Raw genomic sequence first — 12,187 nt, 5'->3', positions numbered from 1 at the left:
GACGTTACACTCGTGTCCAGACGTGGGCATCCTCACTGGGGCTTTCTACGCCGTCACGAGGTGAGTATTGCCTTGAGCAAGATTGTTGACGGAGGGGGTACGTTGTGAGGCGAGGGTGGGTGCGGCGACGATCTGATGTTAAATTAGCAAAAGGCTATTCATATTGTTCAAGTGCAGAAAAGTGTGTCAGATTGTATGGACGGTGTGTTTAAAGTCTAAAGTCTCACTAGAACAGTTCTGCGTTGAAGCCTACTTTTAACTGGCTATGTTCATATGTGCCGCTGGATGTTACATGTACCTAAACCGATTCAAAGCTGTAGCCACTGAAAGCGGCAACAAGAACGGGAGAAATGATGACAACTTTTAAAAGTCACTCGGAGAAAATTTTGTTTTTCACTGATGACCACCACTCACCCCACTCCTTTATCCGAAGTAAACAACCTGGAATTTTCCTTTTCATGCTCCCAATAAATGGACAAAAACAAAAATATTAGTTTTGGAGTTTCGGGCACTGATAGCGTTTGTCAACATATAAAATAAAGGAACCATCAAGATGAAGAAAACACATATCGGCAATATCGTCACGTGGTAGTGACGTATAAAGAACACCGCAGTAATACTGTGAAAGACGAAACTAAGTTATATTATGTTAGGAATTTCTTTGCAGACACACAGATTTTAAAGCAGGGCGCTCTTGAACAGGTAAATAAAAGAAAAGAAGAGTTCAAGACAGCGTGACGACTGTCTTCCTTCGCGGCCGCCGTTTCTCTCTCCTAAGTTGCCAGCCTTCGCTTCCGATTCCGCTAACACTCGGCCATTCTGACAGCGAATTGTCCTCAGTTTACATAGTATAGTCCCGAAGATACAAATGTCTTTTGGACACACGCGTGCTACGTTTCGGAAACGCTCTTCCTCGTCGGTGCTTGATTGGTCGCATAGTTCTTGGCATCTTGCACCCCATCTTTTCAGTTGACTGATGTGGGCGGTAGTCGAATAGACCCTTTTCTTTACGTTCATCTCGGTCACTCTGTAGGTGTCCACTGGGAGTACTTCAATCACAGTCAGTGGACCTCTGAAATTCTTCTGGGTTTTTGTTGGGGCGCCGGTGTGCTCTGGAACGCAGCGCATGACCACTATGTCTGCATCACTCAGCTTAAGTTATGGTGTTTTACGTGCGAAAACCACTCTCTGGTTATGAGGCACGCCGTAGTGGAGGTCTCCGGAAATTTCGGCCGCCTGGAGTTCTTTAACGTGCACCTAAATCTAAGTACACGGGTGTTTTCGCATTTCGCCCCCATCGAAATGCAGCCGCCGTGGCCGGGATTCGATTCCGCGACCTCGTGCTGAACACTCAGCTTGTCCGCTGTGAAGTGATGTTTGTCGAAGTACTGCTTCGACTTTTCTTGCTTTTGAGCAAGAAAACCTTTTTGAGCCATCTCTTGAAGTTGCTCTGGACATAACCACTCGTTACTCTCCGTGTTTAGCCATCTGAAGACACCATCCTGCATCCTTGGTTGATGTCTATGCAGAAGCCCGAAAGGGCTAGCGCCTGTTGAGGCATTGTATGCAGTGTTTTGGTAGCTCTCTAACTCCTTGATGTTCTGATCCCCGTACTTGTGAGTCGGGTCCTTGATTGTAGCCATAATACACGGTACCAGAGTTCGATTTACACGCTCCACCTAACCGTTAGCCCTCGGATGGTGAGCAGAGTTCAGTGTATTAGCCACACCATTTTCCTGGCAGACGGCTTCGAAGCCGCGGGACGTGAAACAGGAACGACGGTCTGAGATGATGCGCTCCGGTAGTCCGAACTCGGTTATAACACTCTGCATGCACCGCGTTACATTTCTCGCTGAGCTGCCTCGCACGGGGTAGAGAAGCACAGAATTAGTCAGATTATCCACCAACATCAAGATCCACTGGTTTTTCATGGAACTTCTCACAAATGGACCGACATGGTCTACGTGTACAACTGGAAATGGTCTTTTCTCTGGTGGTATCGGGTGCAGAAGTCCAGGTTTCTTCCCTCCTAGAAGCTTTCTGAGCAGACACTCGAAACACCTATGCATGTGCTGGTCTACGTAGCGCTTCATCCGTGGAAACCAATAAAGTTCCTTGAATTTCGTCACTGTTTGGTCTGTACTAAAATGTCCCTGTAAGTAGTGGAACTTGACACACAGTGTTTTACGCATGCTCTTAGGCATCACGAAAAGAAGTCGTCCGTCTTCTTCCACGTAAAACAGCTTTCCATCCTTCAGCCGTAGGTTTTTGACTTCGACACTTTCTGCCTTTCCTTGATTGGCTTCTCGAGAATTTGTGCAAGGTTAGCCAAGTCTGCATCAGATTGCTGGATGATCACAACTTTCTGCTCTAAACTCAAGGCAAGGCACACTTCGATCCTTGTCTCGACAACCTCATCGAGCGTGTCTTGCGGCGCTCCTATGGGTTCACGACTCAAATAGTCCACATGTGCCATTTTCTCACTTGCTCTGTGCTTCACCTCAAAGTCATACTCTTGATGTTAGTCCAACCACCTTGCTATCTGTGGTCGTAGCGTCTTGTGCGTATTCCGATACACAATTGCTTGGCAATCTGTTACCAGCGTGAGCGGAATGCCTAGGAAGAATGGCCCAAGTCTTTCCATACTCCAAAACATTGCCATCAGCTCCAGTTTTCCTGCTTAGTGATTCTCCACAGCCTCAGTGGTGCGTCTACTGACACAAAACACCAAGTGCCAGCGTCCTGACTGATCTTGTTGAAGGATCATTCCCGCAAGTCCATGTTTGCTTGCGTCCGTGTGGAGTTCTGGTGGAGCCGAAAGGTCATACAACTTCAGAACCGGAGGCTCTGTCAGTTTTCTTTGGAGCTGGTCGAAAGCTTCCTGTTGCTCCACTCCCCATATAAACTTTGTGTGTTCCTTGATCAGAGAAGTAAGGGGTTCTGCCTCCAGAGCATAATGGGGAATGAATCGTCCGAAAAATCCTGTCAGACCCGAAAATCTCTTGACATTGTGAACATCAGTTGGCGTCGTCCAGTATAGCTTGTTGCTTCACTTCACCTGGCTGCAGGTAGCATTTCACAATATTCAAATCTAAGTAGTCGAGTTCACCACTTCCACAGACACACTTGGATAGCTTACGGGTTAGACCAGCAGCTCGTAAAGCATCTAGTACTTGTTTGAGCCGAACCAGCAAGTCTTCCGAGTCCTTGGCTGGAATCAGCAAGTCGTCCATGTAACACAATACTACAGTGTTACGCAGAGATCCGGGGAACTTGTTCATTAGACGTTCAAATACAGCAGGACCGTTTCTTAACTCGAACACCATACGTTCTAACTGCCCGGTCTCATCAGGCGTGATGAATGCAGGTTTGGCCTTCGATTCCTCACTCAGTGGAAGTTGAAAGTATCTGTTTGCACAGCCTAACACATAGTACATTCATGCTCCGGACAGTCGTTGCTGCTGGTGATCAATGTTTGGCAAGGAAAATTGTTCTGGCACCGTTTCGCTATTTAGCCGTAGACTAGATCTTTCACTAGACAATTTTCTCCGTTTTCTTTTTCACGAGTAGCACTGGACTAGCGTACGGCGGGGATGTTTCGGTTACAATGCCAGTCGCTTTCCACTCTTTGACAATTTCTTGGATGGCTTCTCTTTCCTCTGCCTTAGTCGTGTACGGTTTGCAGCTGACTGGAGTGATTACGGACTACTCTGTGGTAGTCATCTCCGGTTGGTTACAACAGCCCAACTCTGACAAGTTCAGTGCAAAGCAGTCCCTGTATACATTCAGCAGCTTCAGCAGTGCATCCACTTGTTGATTGTCGTCTTTCGTGGCATTGAGCATGCTACGATCAAGAGGCTTCGGCTGAGACACAGGTCTCACGGATGGCTAACTCTTCGCTCCCTTAAAGCCGTTCAGCGTCAGCTAACAAACTTCCCTTGATCAGTTGTTGGTCTTCATCCTTGTCGTTCCTCATGGGCATCTAAACCCTTCCGTGTTCGATGTGAAGTAGCATTCCCTTACCAGGCCCACTAGGTCAGATCAGATTTACTTCTCTCTTACTGGTCTCCACTGTCACCCAACACACAGTTCTTTTGGGCAGCTGAATGGTTTCCTTGACACGAAGTGGTTTCTTGGAAGGCTTCATCTGGGCAATGTCGATGTTAAAAATGGAAGATAATCTCGGTAGCCAATCCTGAGTTCATCTCCCATGCGTAGGTATGCAATGTGGTCGTGTTCCGTGCAGGTTCTAGCAACCAGCATGCCCACGGGTAAGTCACTGTTGACAACAATCACCTTGACCTTGCAGCATACCATGCCATCGACTTCTATGTCCACCTCCGAGGTCCCGATAGACCGAAATGTAGATGTGTCGGTGTTCCCAAACACATACAAGTCTTGGATCCTGCACACAACTTGTAGGCTGTGCATTTCAAGCCGCTTGATGACGCAATATACAGTCTGAACTTCCCGGGTCAATCATCACCGAGAGCTGGTGAGTTCCATTGACGGTCGCAGTTTTCAGGAACTTTGATGGACCACTGTCACTTGTGGGATTCTCATTCACCACTAAGCTACCAACAGGGTTTGTTTTTGGACAGTCTCTCGCTATGTGCCCATACCTTCTGCAACTGTAGCATTTTCGCTCCGCTTGATCACGCTTGGGCGGCTCCGGCGTTTGCTTCGGTGGTCCCCACCACTCGAGATCTGGACGTCGGAAGCTTGGCACGAGGTGTCGTAGCACCTGGATCACCACCTTGTGGGTTGGACCCTGGTGACTTCAGAATTCTAGCTTCGCTTATTCGCTCCACTCTTCGCAAGTCTGCCAGCAATTCATCCTCATTCTTGTGTTCTTTCGCCGTCATGGAGATACATGCGTTTCTAAACCGCAGCCCCACCAAAACTTACTCCTTGGTATCTTGCATACCGAGGCCCAATTCCTTGCATAACAAAGTCTTTTCGAGGAAGTATGCGGTGATGGACTCTCCCCTCATCTGGACCCTTTCCTTCATTTGCTTCCACTTTTCGGCCGTGCTTGTCTGACCCAAAAATCTGTTTTTCAAGGTAATCTTGAAGTCCTCCAACGTAGTGAGGTCATCGACACAGGCCTGAAGCCGAAATTGAGCAGGTCTCTTCATGTTAAGCGTGGCGTTTTCTAGACTGAACCTGTCCAGTCAGCCGTGCAGGACCGCCATGGAATCGATACTCTTCAGCCACGCCCCGGCTTCGTGCGATGCGACCTCGCCGTCGAACTCGCGGATAGCTTTATTCAGGCCCGGCATAACGTAGGCCGCTTCAGGTTTCCTCTCGAGGAGCGCCAGTAACCGCCGGTTTTGCTCCAGCAGAGCTTGCATCAGTTGCATCGTGGGTTCCGCCGCCATCTCCATGTTCGGGGTTGTCTAGCCTCTCCCTGGGCGTATATATGGTTTTTCGCTTCCAGCTGAGCGTCTAAGATTACGAAGTCCCACAGAGCTTCCGCAGCCTCGTTTTTGAGGCGGCACAAACACTCATGTTTTAGTTGTTGGTACCTCACGAAGACGATACCGTTGCGTCTCGTAGACGTCACACAGAGTGTCCGCACGCACGTTTTCAAGGCAGCAGAATGGTTCCTTTTACGGTCAGTAACTTGCCAAGACGGCATTAATGCAGCGTCCGTTGAAACGTCCGCGAGTATCACCGTCGACGCAGTCCCACGACATCGGCTTCCAGGATCGCTTCACCACGATGGTTTCCGTGTATCCCACTTCTGAGATGTTAGGAATTTCTTCGCAGTAACACAGATTTATAAGAAGGGTGCTCTTTAATAGATAAATAAAAGAAACGAAGCAGTCCTAACCAGCGTGACAACTGCCTTCCTTCGCGGCCGCCATTCCTCTCTCCTATGTTGCCAGCCTTCGCTTCCGATTCCGCAAACAAATGGGTGAACCTTTGCCCATAAAAACAGGTTACACTTAAAGGACGATGACAGCGGCGAACACATTCGGTGATCGTCAAAATTTGATCAGCGGGTCAAGCACGTCGGCTTTTATACATCAGGCGTCGAATGTTCTAGACTGGTGACTGGGACCCGCGTCTCTTCCGCAAAGTTCTACACTATTCGCGTCGCGCATACATGCAATCAGATTGCACGAGGCTTGGTGACAGACATCCGATGGAACCATCGATAACATTCCAGAAACTTCCGATACATGCAGGCGCGTCCTGCGCTGTGCGAATACATTTGTTAGGCGATGAAACGTTGTCGCCCAACAAAAGTTAACGAGTAAATGTATCAATACCCCCTCCTAAAAAGCATCAACCCAATGCTGCAAACAAACGAAAGTAATAAACAAAAACACCCGTAGCAAAGAAACAACAAGGTAAGTAAGTTCGTCACGTTCGTGAAAGGGCTTAAGACGCACCACATGGACATCTTCAGATCGTGCGAGGCGCCGCTGCGAATGCGAAATGCCCTCGGGCATGACCTCATAGTCCAGTTCGCCAATACGTCGGATGATTTTGTAGGGTCAGAAATAGCGTCGGAATAGTTTCTCACTGAGTCTTCGTCAGTGTATCGGAGTCCAAACCCAAAAGCCGTCGCCGGACTGGTACTCGGCGTAGCGTCATCGGATCTTGTAGGGTCAGCTGTCGCTACGCTGGCTCGTTCTTGATCTGTAGTCGGGCTAACTGTCGCACTTCTTCGGCATGCAGGAGATAGCTGAAGACGTCGGGATTCTCTACGTCGGTTACGTGCTGCAGCATGGCGTCGAGAGTAATCGTCGAATTCCTGCCGTAAACCCGCTTGATCTCTGTTGTTTCTTGCACCGCCGTGTTCTAAGCGAAGGTTACGTATGGCAGTACGGCATCCCAGGTCTAGTGTTCGACGTCGACGTATATTGCTTGCATGTCTGCGAGGGTCTTGTTCAGGCGCTCCGAGAAACCATTCGTCAGCGAGTGGTAGGCAGGTGTCCTCCTGTGGCTTGTCTGGCTGTACTGCAGAGTGGCGTGGGTCAGCTTTGCTGTAAAAGCTGTTCCTCTGTCGGTGATGAGGATTTTTGGGGCACCATGCCACAGCACAATGTTCCCGACAAAGAATTTCGCCACTGAGGCTGCGCAACCTTTCGGGAGAGCTTTCCTTGCAGCTGAGCGGGTGAGGCAGTCCGTCGCCACGACAATCCACTTATTTCCGGTTGTTGACGTCGGAAAGGGTCGCCACAAATCCATCCCGATCTGCTGAACAGGTCGCGAAGGAGGCTCGATTTGCTGTAGTAATCCCGCTGGCGTTGTCGGTGGTGTCTTGCGTCGCTGACGGTCAAGTTCAAGTTCAAGTTCGAGTTCATTTGATTTACCACATACATGGAGTTTCACATAAGTGGTTGGAACGAGGGAAAAAAAGCTGCATTAAAAACAGCTTGACTGGCCCCACGTCCCCGGTTCACTAAGGCAGCATGGCAATAAAAGAAAAATACATTTCGACATGGTTGTCAAATTAGAAAAAACATAATATGCACAGAAGACATATTTTACAAAAAGTGAAATTTAACTGAAACATATTTAACACAGCATGCTTAAAACAGAAGTGTTAGATAGTGTGCGAACGTTTTCATAAGAAGTCTTGAATTTATTCAATGTCTTCGGCAAGAAATACTTTTATGTTTGAAAGCCATAATTTGTGCGCGGCCATGGTACATACCATTTTTCCGAGTGTCTGTTTAGGCGCGAAGAAGGATTTAGTTTGAAGTTAGCTACACTGTGTATATAACCGCGATTTCTTACGGTATCAGATCTAAAGGATACTAATAAAGTGTATTCATATAGCACATTTAATTTAATTACATTATATTTAAGAAATAGTTCTGAAGTATGTGCATTAAATGGTAGGTTTGCAAGAGAACGTAGAGCCTTTTTTTGTAGGATAACAAGATTATTTATGGATTGCTGTGTTCCGTTACCCCAAATTAATTTAGAATAGCGCAGATGTGATGAGAAGAGTGCCTTAAAATTGAAAGCTGTTGAAGAACTGGTAATACAAGCTGACATTTTCTCACTACGCCCAAGACCTTGCAAAGTTTGTTTTGTAAATGTTCCGTATGGTGATCCTATTTCATATATTCGTGAAAAATTGCACCTAAAGATTTTACTGTAGACGAAAATTCAATTTTATTATTATTCAACATGCGATTGTAAGAATGAGAGAGCTCATAAAGTGGAGATTTAGAGCGAAAGAGATTAGCTTTAGCTTTAGAGCAGTTAATTTGTAAAGAATTGCTAAGTGTCCAGCTGCATATTTTTTCTAATGTCAAGTTAGCTAGATTCACGAGATCATGTATATTTGTTCCTGAAAAGAAAAAAAACTTGTATCATCAGCATAGATTATGCATTGGGCTGAATGGTCAACATTTACAATATCATTATTAAATATATTAAACAAACGCGGGCCCGATATGCTGCCTTGGGGAACTCCATATTTAACAGGTTGCATAGAAGACAGAGTTCTGCTTATCGATACACATTGATTTCTGTTTGTTAACTAGTTTTGAATTAGATGTAGGGCTACACCACGAACTCCATAACACTGCAGCTTTCCTATTCATGTTTCCTGGATGATTTTGTCAAAGGCCTTGGACGTATCTAAAAATATGCCGAGTGTAAATTTTTTTGCTTCAATATTTTTAAGTATCAATTCTTTTTGAAACAGTAGAGCACTTTATGTTGAAAAACCTGATCTAAATCCGTATTGCGATTTAGTTATGACGGAATGTTTGTCAAAAAAGTTTGACAGTCTAAGATGTCCTAAGACAGTCTAAGTCCTTTGGAGAATAGGGGAAGGATTTAAATAGGTCTATAATTCGCGAGAATGTTCTTATCTCCACTTTTGTGTATTACCGTCACCTAAGCATTCTTCATGTTCTCTGGGAAAATGCCAGTTCGTAAGGAAAGGTTATAAATATGTGTCACACACGGGCTAAGTAGATCAATAATATATTTAATCGGCTCCATCTTTAGGCCATTTATGTCCTCGCTCTCACTCATCTTAAAGTTTTTAAATACTCTTAATACTTCATTTTCATCAGTTGGGCAAAAAAATATTGATTCCTTGAGTGGCACGGGTAAGTAATCAAAGGCACTATCTTGATGTGAGCTCTCAGTTACAGATGTAAAGTATTTATTAAATTTGTCGGCTAACTCCTTACCTTTGATAACTTCATTGTCAACTACAAGTCCTTCTAAACTACTTCTTACTCTACCTGGAGATATGGTGGAGTCTAATTTATTCCACATTTGTTTGATATCTGTGACGCCCTCGAACATGTTATAATAGTAATTTCTTTTTGCTTGCCGTAGTAATTTAATAATAAAATTTATGCATTTTTTAAACATCCTCAAAGCCTCTGGATTTCGGTTAACTAGGAATGCATGAAAAAGCCTATCCTTTTCCTTCATGATTTTTAGGATCTCTGCAGTCATCCAAGGTTTGCGGGCGCGCTTTGGTTTTTTAAAAACCTGAAGTGGGAAATGTTTGTTATAAGCTGAAGTGATCGTTCAGATAAAGTTGTAAGCTAAGTCAGCACAAGAGAAAGCAAAATAAGTCATCCCATTGCGTTTGCGCAATTTCATCACGAAATCGCGAAAGAGAGTTTGAACTTACAGCTCTATAATGTATACCAGAAGCAGCCTGTCTAGGTGTGCAGTGGGATTGTTGTACAGTAAAATGGATAGGTAGGTGATCACTGATAGCGGTACAAATCAAAGGGAAAGTTTGTTATGAACAGGTCTATTAATGTTGCACTCGAGTCAGTAGTACGAGTAGGAGTGACAATGACATTAGTTAAAAAGTGGGAATCAAGAAGTGCCGAAAGATACTTTTGCTTGTTTGTGCTTGCTAACATATCAATATTCAAGTCACCTCCCAACACGAGTTTGTATCCATTGTCATTAACGAAGGAAAATATGCTATCTAAAAATTGTATAAAATTGTTTATGCTGCCATCAGGTGGTCTGTATACTGCAACAAACACAGTTTTCTACTTTAAGACATACAATTTCAATATCATCCGTGCATTGAGACCACTCGTTAAGCCATTCGTATCTCATCTCATCTTTAACATACATACATACATACGCCACCTCCTGTCTTTATTTTGCTATTTAAATGAACTGGATTATAACCTTCGATATTAATAACGTCCGAGTCATCACGGTACCAAGTTTCTGTTGGCATAACTATGGAGAAGCCAAATTTAAACTCACCAAGAAGAATAAACAGGTTGTCCTCTTTGCAGCGAGCAGACTGCATATTAATGTGAACCAGAGCTAGGGGTGATATGCGCTGGTCTACAATGCGTGAATTTAGTTCCGATGGACTAGAACCCATTCTATTAGAATCCATTAGTAGACAGTGGTGATAACATATGTATACAGACATTATTTATAGCAAGTATAACATAACAACAGTCTTTGAGAAGGGTAAATGTACTCAGTAAGAGATGTTGCTGAATCGTTACGAATCCATACTTTCGTGGTACAATGTTAGAAAAACTAGCATAGACAGCAGAGAAGTGATATAAGGCACTAATATAGCACACAGCAATATTGAAAGTTTTATACAAATGTTCAGTTGCATAAAGTAGATGAAGAGTAGGGGCATTGGTTACACAAAAAGCTCTGTAATATGAAGAAATAGGTTTAGGCAAATATAACACTCTACAGAAGGACAGGATTATGTTATCCTGTTGAACAGGGTGATAAAAAAATAAAGAAAAATGACATGCAGGATCACAACTAAGAAAACCATTTTTGCACCGTGACGACCTGTTAAACAACTTGCGCCAAGTCCTCCTCACAAAATATGCGCAACACTGGTGTCTTTTCCAATTTCGGCATGAGAACTTTGCCTTGAGACACCCAGATAAACTACCATTTTTTCTCTTTCCTTCTCAGCATGTCTCAGCATGTCTTGACGTAACGGGCAACGTCGGCGACAAGGTGCGCCCAATAATACCTTTCCTGTATCCTCGACTGCGTCCAGGAGAGTCCGAGGTGCCCAGTGGTTAGATCGTCATGCAGGGCGTGTAGTATTTCCGGACGCAGCGCTGACGGGACCACACGAAGGTAGTTGGCGCAGACTTGTGAAAAGTTCTCCTTTACTAGTAGGTTGTTTTGAAGCGAGAACGAAGACAATCCTCGCTAAAATGCCCTAGCGACAAGGTTGGTCTGCCCTTCCAAATACTGGACGGGGCTTTTTTAGCCCCGGGTCTGCTCGTTGCTGTTCAGCGAAGTATTGTGCGCTTATTATTCCAAGGAAGGCTTCGTAATACTCGTGATATTACGGCGGCGAATCAACGGGGGCGCGTGATAGGCACTCGGCATTAGAGTCTTTTCGTCCGGACTTGCAGATTACAGTGATGTCGTATTTTTCTTTTCTGTGGCTCCACCACGCCAGCCGTCTTGAAAGATCCTTTGAGTTCGCTAGCCAACACAACGCGCGATGGTCGCTGACAACTTTCAATGGCCCGCCATATAGGTAAGGGTTAAATTTTCCCGTAGCCCAAACAAAGGCGAGACATTCCTCTTGGTCGTAGAATAATTGCCTTCCGCGTTTGACAGTGACCGCCTAATGTAAGCTGCCACCCGTTCAAGTTCGTTTTTCTTCTACACTAGAACGACACCGAGACCTAGGTTACTGGCGTGAGCATAGGTTTCTTTATCGGCGTACTCGCCGAAGTGCGCAAGTGCCGGTGGCGACTGCGTGCGTCATGTGAGTTCTTCAAATGCATCGGCCTGGGGCGTTTCCCACTTGAACTCGACATCAGATTTAATTAGATGTGTCAACGGCTCAGCGATGCGTGAAACGTCCTTGAGAAAGCGCCTGTATAGGCAGACATGCCAATGAATCTACGCACTGCATTCTTGTCGATGGGCTGTTGAAACTCTGCGATGGCAGCTGTCTTCTGTGTCAAGGCGGACTCCCGATTTGCTGATGACGTGGCCCAGAAAAAGAAGCTCATCGTAGGCGAAGCGGCACTTTTCCGGCTTCAGCGTGAGCCCTGATGACTTGATGGCCTCTAGTAGGGTCGCAAGCTGCCTAAGGTGATCGTCCAAATTTCCGGCAAACATGGCAAGGTCATCGAAGTAAACAAGACAGGCCTGCCACTTCAACCCTGCTAATACTGTGTACCTGACGCGCTGGAACGTTGCAGGCACGAAG

General features: G+C 45.5%; 1 pseudogene; it reads right to left on the bottom strand.

Moving 5' to 3' along the window:
* Window positions 1–841: 841 nt before the first annotated feature.
* LOC126535860 (uncharacterized) lies at window positions 842–5,387 on the bottom strand (annotated as a pseudogene).
* Window positions 5,388–12,187: the final 6,800 nt, after the last annotated feature.

Source organism: Dermacentor andersoni, chromosome 3 (assembly GCF_023375885.2).
Source record: "Dermacentor andersoni chromosome 3, qqDerAnde1_hic_scaffold, whole genome shotgun sequence".
NCBI classification, from domain to species: domain Eukaryota; kingdom Metazoa; phylum Arthropoda; class Arachnida; order Ixodida; family Ixodidae; genus Dermacentor; species Dermacentor andersoni.
Note: the sequence above shows the minus strand (reverse complement) of the source record. Positions and strands in the feature narration are given on the sequence as shown.